This window comes from Juglans microcarpa x Juglans regia, chromosome 2D, assembly GCF_004785595.1.
Source record: "Juglans microcarpa x Juglans regia isolate MS1-56 chromosome 2D, Jm3101_v1.0, whole genome shotgun sequence".
NCBI lineage: Eukaryota > Viridiplantae > Streptophyta > Magnoliopsida > Fagales > Juglandaceae > Juglans > Juglans microcarpa x Juglans regia.
Genome location: NC_054596.1, coordinates 37,735,781 through 37,742,584, shown reverse-complemented (window position 1 = coordinate 37,742,584; position 6,804 = coordinate 37,735,781). Strand labels below are relative to the sequence as shown.

Here is a 6,804-nt window from a genome sequence, read left to right as displayed (position 1 = left end):
ATGTGTCTTTGTCGAGAGTCAAGTCCCTTATGATGCAGGAGAGACATTTTATACGAGGCATTCTTTACCAAGAAGTTAAGATATTATAACCATTTACATAAAGATAAACCGTTGTTCTCGCGCGTCATAGATCAGCTCACTCACATAGATGAGCGGGAGGAAGATTAATCCAAGTCAACATTACTACAGAGAATGCTGACATTAATGTATGTTGAGAATAAGTGTAGCTAAGACTAACACAAAGTATAGTAGCAGAATTAAACGAAAGAAATTGATGACAATCACACAGAAAGAACACCAAGAATTAAGTAGTTCGACTCAAAATGAGCCTACGTCCACTGGTGGAGTCGGTATCGAAGATTTCACTATCAACAGAGATGGAGTTCAGATCAATACAACAAAACTTCACAAGGAAGTTATCTCTCAAACTCTGTCTAGACTTCTCTCTCAAGAAAACACTAAAACAAGAGCAAAATGAATTCTGAAGTCCTAAAACAAGAGGAGGCGCCGTTTGATATTTATAGAAAAAGTGAGAATTCACTTTTGTGAACATTGGCTCGAGCGAACGTCGAGCGAGTGTCGAGCGAACGTAGATATTCTGCACTTCGCTCAAGCCAACAGTTGTGCGAGAGTCGAGCGAAGCTCTCTGCCTGAACTCGCTCGAGCTGGGTGTCGAGCGAGGGTCGAGCGAAGCTCTCTGACTTGGATATTGCTCGAGCTGAATGTCGAGCGATACTTGAGCGAAGCTCTCTGTCTGAATTCGCTCGAGCTGAATGTCGAGCGAATGTCGAGCGAAGCTCTCTGTCTGAATTCGCTCGAGCTGAGTGAACCTCTGCTCGAGCGAACCTACGACACTTGCACTGTTCAATCAGAATTCAAGCCACCTCATAACAATGTAACTAAAACTCCATTTTATAATCAACAGATTTGCTTCCCTGTGCATCAGATTACTAATGCTCCAGTAAAATTGAATTTGTAGAATCACCACAAGCAACTAAATTTGTACCTCGTGCACCAGAGAAAATACTAGAGATGCTGCTGCTAAGAACCAACCACACTATTTTTTTAAGTACCTATGATTCTGTCAGTTATTGAAAACCGTACACTAAACTCACTTCAATGTATTTCGGCCTCATAGGTGAGTGGGTATATGACTTCTATTTATGAAGAGTCTTAACCTCTTCAATGCATCGAGATATATAATGTTTTGTCCAAATTAAAAATATGCATCAGTACTATAAGTGAAAAAGAGGAGGTCCCAGTAAAAGTTACAAATTTTGCAGTTGGCTAGGAAGGATAGACAAATGCCATTCTCAGATCAAACTGCAAAAGTTATGGTTATGATTTATACAATCTCCAACAAGTTTGATGCAAAACTGAAAGGTTGAAGCTCCCCAAGGTCTAAGGTTCAAATCCCTGTGAATGCAAACAATCTTTAAGGGCTATCGGACTGGGAGATTTTTCCCTTGAATTACCAGAGGTGCACTTGCAGAAAACTCCTTGCCGAGAGCCTGTCCAACCTCGGGATTAGTTAGAATGCTATTCCCGGACACCCAATGCCAATAATATATATATATATATATATATATATATATATATATATATAATGAAGCAACGTACACATGCACACACAAAAATACAACATGTGCACAGAAGCACACAAGTTAGAAGCCATTGCGAACAATAAATTCTCTTCAACCACTTACGAGTTAAGGCTGAAATACCATGCGGGTAGAAACACTCAAGTTACAACAATTTAATATCAAAACACATTAAAACCATGCATTGTATGTTGATAGGGTAGTTGCCTCTTGTTGTCACACACCTACACACACCAAACATTGTGAACAATCTTCAACTACCATTTGCATTGTATGTTGATAACTACTACCTCTTGTCATCACACAAGTTTTGCTAATGCAATAACTTCCTTGCAATTTCTAGACCTTCTCCCCTCTGAAAACAAGACTATCGTTTATTCCTAAACCTATCTAGAGTTTAATCCTACCAAATCACCTGAATTTCAAGCTGACGATGAAAACAGAATACCTACTTGTAGGAACAAGGATATATGTGGAGCCAACACATCTTGCATGCCGAAATAAAATTATGGAAAATGAGTAAGAACCTGCCTTTTTGTATCCCTAATGTAATACCCAGGATTAAGTATAGGAGGGAAATTGAGGTGAATGAAATCTCACGTTGCTCGGGAGAGAGAAGTTACTGTAGTTTATAATGATTTCAAGAAGTTTTAATTGTGACCTTGATTAGTCATTTTAGAGTACAAGCTCAAATGTGACTTCGACTTTTTTTGGGCCATTACAGATGATATCAAAGCCAATTCCCATCTAGAAGTGTTGAGCTGTGCTGCCCATAACTAAATGACATGATAAGAATGTTGGATATTTAAGGTGAGGAGATTGCAGCATGCCATATTGAGTATAGGAGGGAAAGAGTGGTGAAAGAGATCCAATAGTGCCTAGGAGGATGAATCCAAAAGGCTCCAATTGCAACCTCGACTACTCCTTTTGTAGTAGTGTTATATATTACATTCTTATTCCACTCTCATCACACTGTGCTGACGTGACATCATTTGTCAACCATTAGATCATTTTTTTTTTTTTTGTCAAATAACATATTCAGAGGTTGATGAGTAATGCCATGTAACATAGTAGGATAAGAGTGGGATGTGGATGTAGGATATATCATTTTTGTTGGAGTATGCATATGGTTTGGATTTGGTTCGTAACATATACCTAGAGTCTGATATGTGGTGCAGAATCATAAGTTACTAACCATATTGTCTTAATGTTCACGCTCGTTGCATCGAAGTATAGGAAATGCAAATATTACGCTTAACCACATGACAGTAGTCTGAAACAAAGGCACAATCTAAGTGATGCGACAATCTGTAATCGGAAAAGAAGATTTATTGAACATTGGCACACTACTACACAATATACCATGATCTTTACGTTGCTTGCACTTACCGTCCTATCCAATGAGATACAGATTTAAAAATAAATGTACCGAATGAGTACTTTAGGTAGCCAACACAGAAACGTATTTTACGTACTGAAAAAATACAGATGAACTTCTTCGATCAAAACGTCATTATTTAACAGCTAACTTGACATCAAGGAAGAGGTGCCAATAATAACATTAACTAAAAAGGCATTGAAGATGAATACCTTGATTTCAAGCCTGAGAGTCCGTGAAATTGACACACTAATACACATGATTAAGAAAATAATTAGCACATGCTCGAAATAAGAAAAAAAGGTGCCAAACGCTTTCAAAGCACCTAATGATTCTAATTCAAGCATTAAAAAAAACATTGAGAATAAAAAGAGAAAATGAAACTCGAAGCGTCACCGATTGTCGAGGTTTTGCAGAAAATAGAAGCTGGAGCCCAGTTGTATCTGGACTATGGATGGAAGCAGGAGCCCGGTCCCAGAAAGCAGAACCCCAGGCCCACTCAGAAGCCTGCTTAAACTCAAAAGCCGCAAGGGATAAGAAAGTCATTTTAATTTTTAACGATTTACATTCATGATGTAGTGATTTTAGAATCACTTCTTTTTTGTCATTGATTTTATTACTCAATTAATTTCGTTAATTATTTTTTGTTTATTTAAAGGGCTGAGCAGGTAGTTTTTTAATACTTTTATTTTCTTATTTTTAAAATTTTTTTTGCTCTTTAGGATGAAGTCATGTGTTTGTATTTTGTACAAGGTCTTTTTACTTGTCGTCCAGCTTTTATTGTTGGAAGTGCCTTAATGCAATCTCTCTTTTTTTCAAGTATTTTTAAAATGTTTTTAAATATATATTTTTTAAAAAAATAAAAAATTTACTAAAACTAACTTTTTTAAATATTTAAAAATAAAATAAAATGCATTAACAGTCAAATTAACCTGCAGGGAGCAAACTAGCTAGCCTTTCGTATATAATTGTTTTCGCCACGTATCATTTTTTCATTTAGTGGCATTGAAGACAAACGCGTGACATCATTACGTTCATTTTATTTAACAGATTTATATAGACAAATGGATTTAAATATAAATTCTCCAAACCCAGAATTACAAATAGTAAAATTGAAAGAGGATAAATTATACAATTTTAGAACGCATGCAAACTTCATGTCATCTATTTAAAAAAAGTATATGAGAAATATGAGATCCTTTCATGGTGGACCCACTTTTTTAAATGGAACGTTCGAAACTTGTACATTTAAATAGACTTACAAGAATACTGCCTTCAATTATTTCTGAATCTCAATGCATTTGTGTCTGGAAGATTGATAATTGACAATGTGTTAGTGACTTATGAACTTGTGAATTATTTGAGGCATAAGAGGAAGGGAAAAACATGGTATATCTCTTTAAAATTGGATATGAGTAAGGCATACAATAGGATGGAATGAGATTTTTTGGAGAGAATTATGTTGCAACTTGGCTTTGCTCCTTGTTTTGTTAGTTTAATTATAGTATGTGTTAGGACTGTCTCTTTTTTAGTCTTGGTCAATGGTGTACCTCATGGACCAATTGTTCCTAGTGGAGGCATAAGGTAAGGTGACCCATTATCCTCTTATATTTTCCTTCTATGTACATAGGGTTTAATTGGACTTTTGAGATCTGTTGAGAGGGACCATACTGTTAAAGGGTTGCGAGTATGCAGAGGAGCTCCTATAGTTAATCATCTTCTACTTGCGGATGATAGCATAATTTTCTGTAAGGCTGATGCTACGTACACCTACCAAAAATATTCAAGCTATATTGGATAAATATGAATTAGCTTCTGGTTAGAAAATTAATAAGGATAACACAGTCATGGTCTTTTCAAAAAATGTGAACGGGGACAGTCAAAGAGAATTGTTGAGCTTGTGGGGTGTTAGATTATTTCAGCAAAATGAAAAATATCTAGGGTTGCCTAACCTTGTAGGTAGATCAAAATCAAGGGCATTTACTGAAATTAACAATAGAGTATGGTTCAAGTTACAAAGTTGGAAAGAGAAGCTTCTTTCACAAGGTGGGAGAGAAGTGCTTATAAGAGCTGTAGCTTTATCCATACCCACTTATGCTATAAGTTGCTTTAAAATTCCAGTGGGCTTCTATAAGGCTTTGGAGAGAATGATGGCTAGATTCTAGTCGGGGTAGAAAAATAATGAGAAAAAGTTTTATTGGATGAGTTGGAGTCGATTGTGTCATTCTAACTTTAGAGGAGGTATGAGATTTAAGGACTTGCATTTCTTTATTATGACTTTATTGGTTAAGTAAGGATGAAGGATTTTACAAAATGATGGGTCCTTATTACAAAGAGCAAGGCATGTTACAAAAGGGACATTTATTTTTCAATCTAAGCTAGGGTCAAATCCTTCTTATGCATGGAAAGGGACATGAGAGGCTAAAAAATGGTTATTGGCACGTTGTAGATAGAGAGTAGGAACATGAGAGAATATAAAGATATGGAGGGATGCGTGGATTTCAGAACATAACACTCTAGAACAGGAATTGGAAAAAAAGGATGATTTTTCTGTAGAAGAAACAGTGGACATTCTTATTAATCAACATACAAAAGCATGGAAAGAGGATCAAGTTAGAGCTTTCTTCAATCCAATAGTTGCCGCTGACATCCTCAAAATAAAATTGTCAACTACTCAATATGTGGATAAGTGGATATGGACTAAGGAAAAAAAAATTGAAACTTCAGTGTTAAAAGTGCATATCAACTAATACAAGACCAAAACAATAGCAGTAGTGGGGAAAGTTCAACATTTATAGAGGAGAAGAGAATGTGGAAAATGATTTGGCAGATGTTCCAAGGAGGATCAAAACTTTTGCATGGAGAGTTTGTAAAGATATTTTGGCAACATTTAGTAATCTGAGAAAGAAAAAGGTGAAAGTGGAAAGTAGTTGTTGTTTTTACAAGTCTGATCTGGAAGATGTTCAATATGCTTTACGGTTTTGTCCTTCTGTGAGTGAGCTTTGGAAGAAAATTGTGCCAATAATGTAACAGTTAAGCTCAGATATGGATTTTATTGATGTCATTAGATTTGTTATGGCTCGAGGTACTAATGCAGATTTCACATTGTTCTTTCAAATAAGCTAGAGTTTGTGGTTCAGGCAAAACAAAATGCAAATGAAAAAGACTTTGATTAAACCAGTTCAGGCTATCAACCATTCACTGTCTTTGCCAAAATTTTTTAATGATGTAAGGAATTCTTCATCTTAGGTGGTTGGAAGAATATGTCGTTGGCAGCCACCTCCAAGCGGTTTTTTCAAGTTAAATGTTCATGGGTTGTATTTTCTGATGTGAGCAAAGCAGGAGTGGGTATGATACTTCGAGATGACAGAGGTAGAGTGGTAATAGTTGCAAGCAAGTTGGAAGATGAGGTTGAGGATGCTGCCACCATTAAACTGCTTGCTTTATTAAGAGGCTTATAGCTATGTATTCCTCTTGGTCTTCAAAAACTTATTATAGAGTGATCGCCTGCTCATGGTTCAAGAATTACAAGTTAATCAAGACTCTTACTCAGCAAATGGAAATTTGATTAAGGAAGCTAAGAGCTTGATGCAACATTTTATAGAGATAGATATAAAACATGTTAATCGTATGGGGAATGAGGTAGGACATAGACTAGCTCGTTCACTATAAGAAAACTACTTATTTGCGACATGTTATTTCCAGCGAAATGACTATTTTTAACTAAAATGAGTCTGTTTTCGTCACAAATAGTCATTTTCTTTGCAAAAAAAAAAGTAAAAATACCTATTTTTCTTGTAGTGGTTATGCTTGGAATGTTGTTGA

General features: G+C 35.9%; 1 long non-coding RNA gene across 1 annotated transcript; it reads right to left on the bottom strand.

Annotated features, from left to right (window-relative positions):
- Nucleotides 1-1,205: 1,205 nt before the first annotated feature.
- On the bottom strand, nucleotides 1,206-3,350 carry LOC121250951. Its single transcript, XR_005937890.1, has 2 exons — nucleotides 3,192-3,350; nucleotides 1,206-3,075 (listed from the first exon to the last, which is right to left on the bottom strand). It is a non-coding gene; the product is annotated as an uncharacterized LOC121250951 (long non-coding RNA).
- Between the last annotated feature and the right edge of the window lie 3,454 nt (nucleotides 3,351-6,804).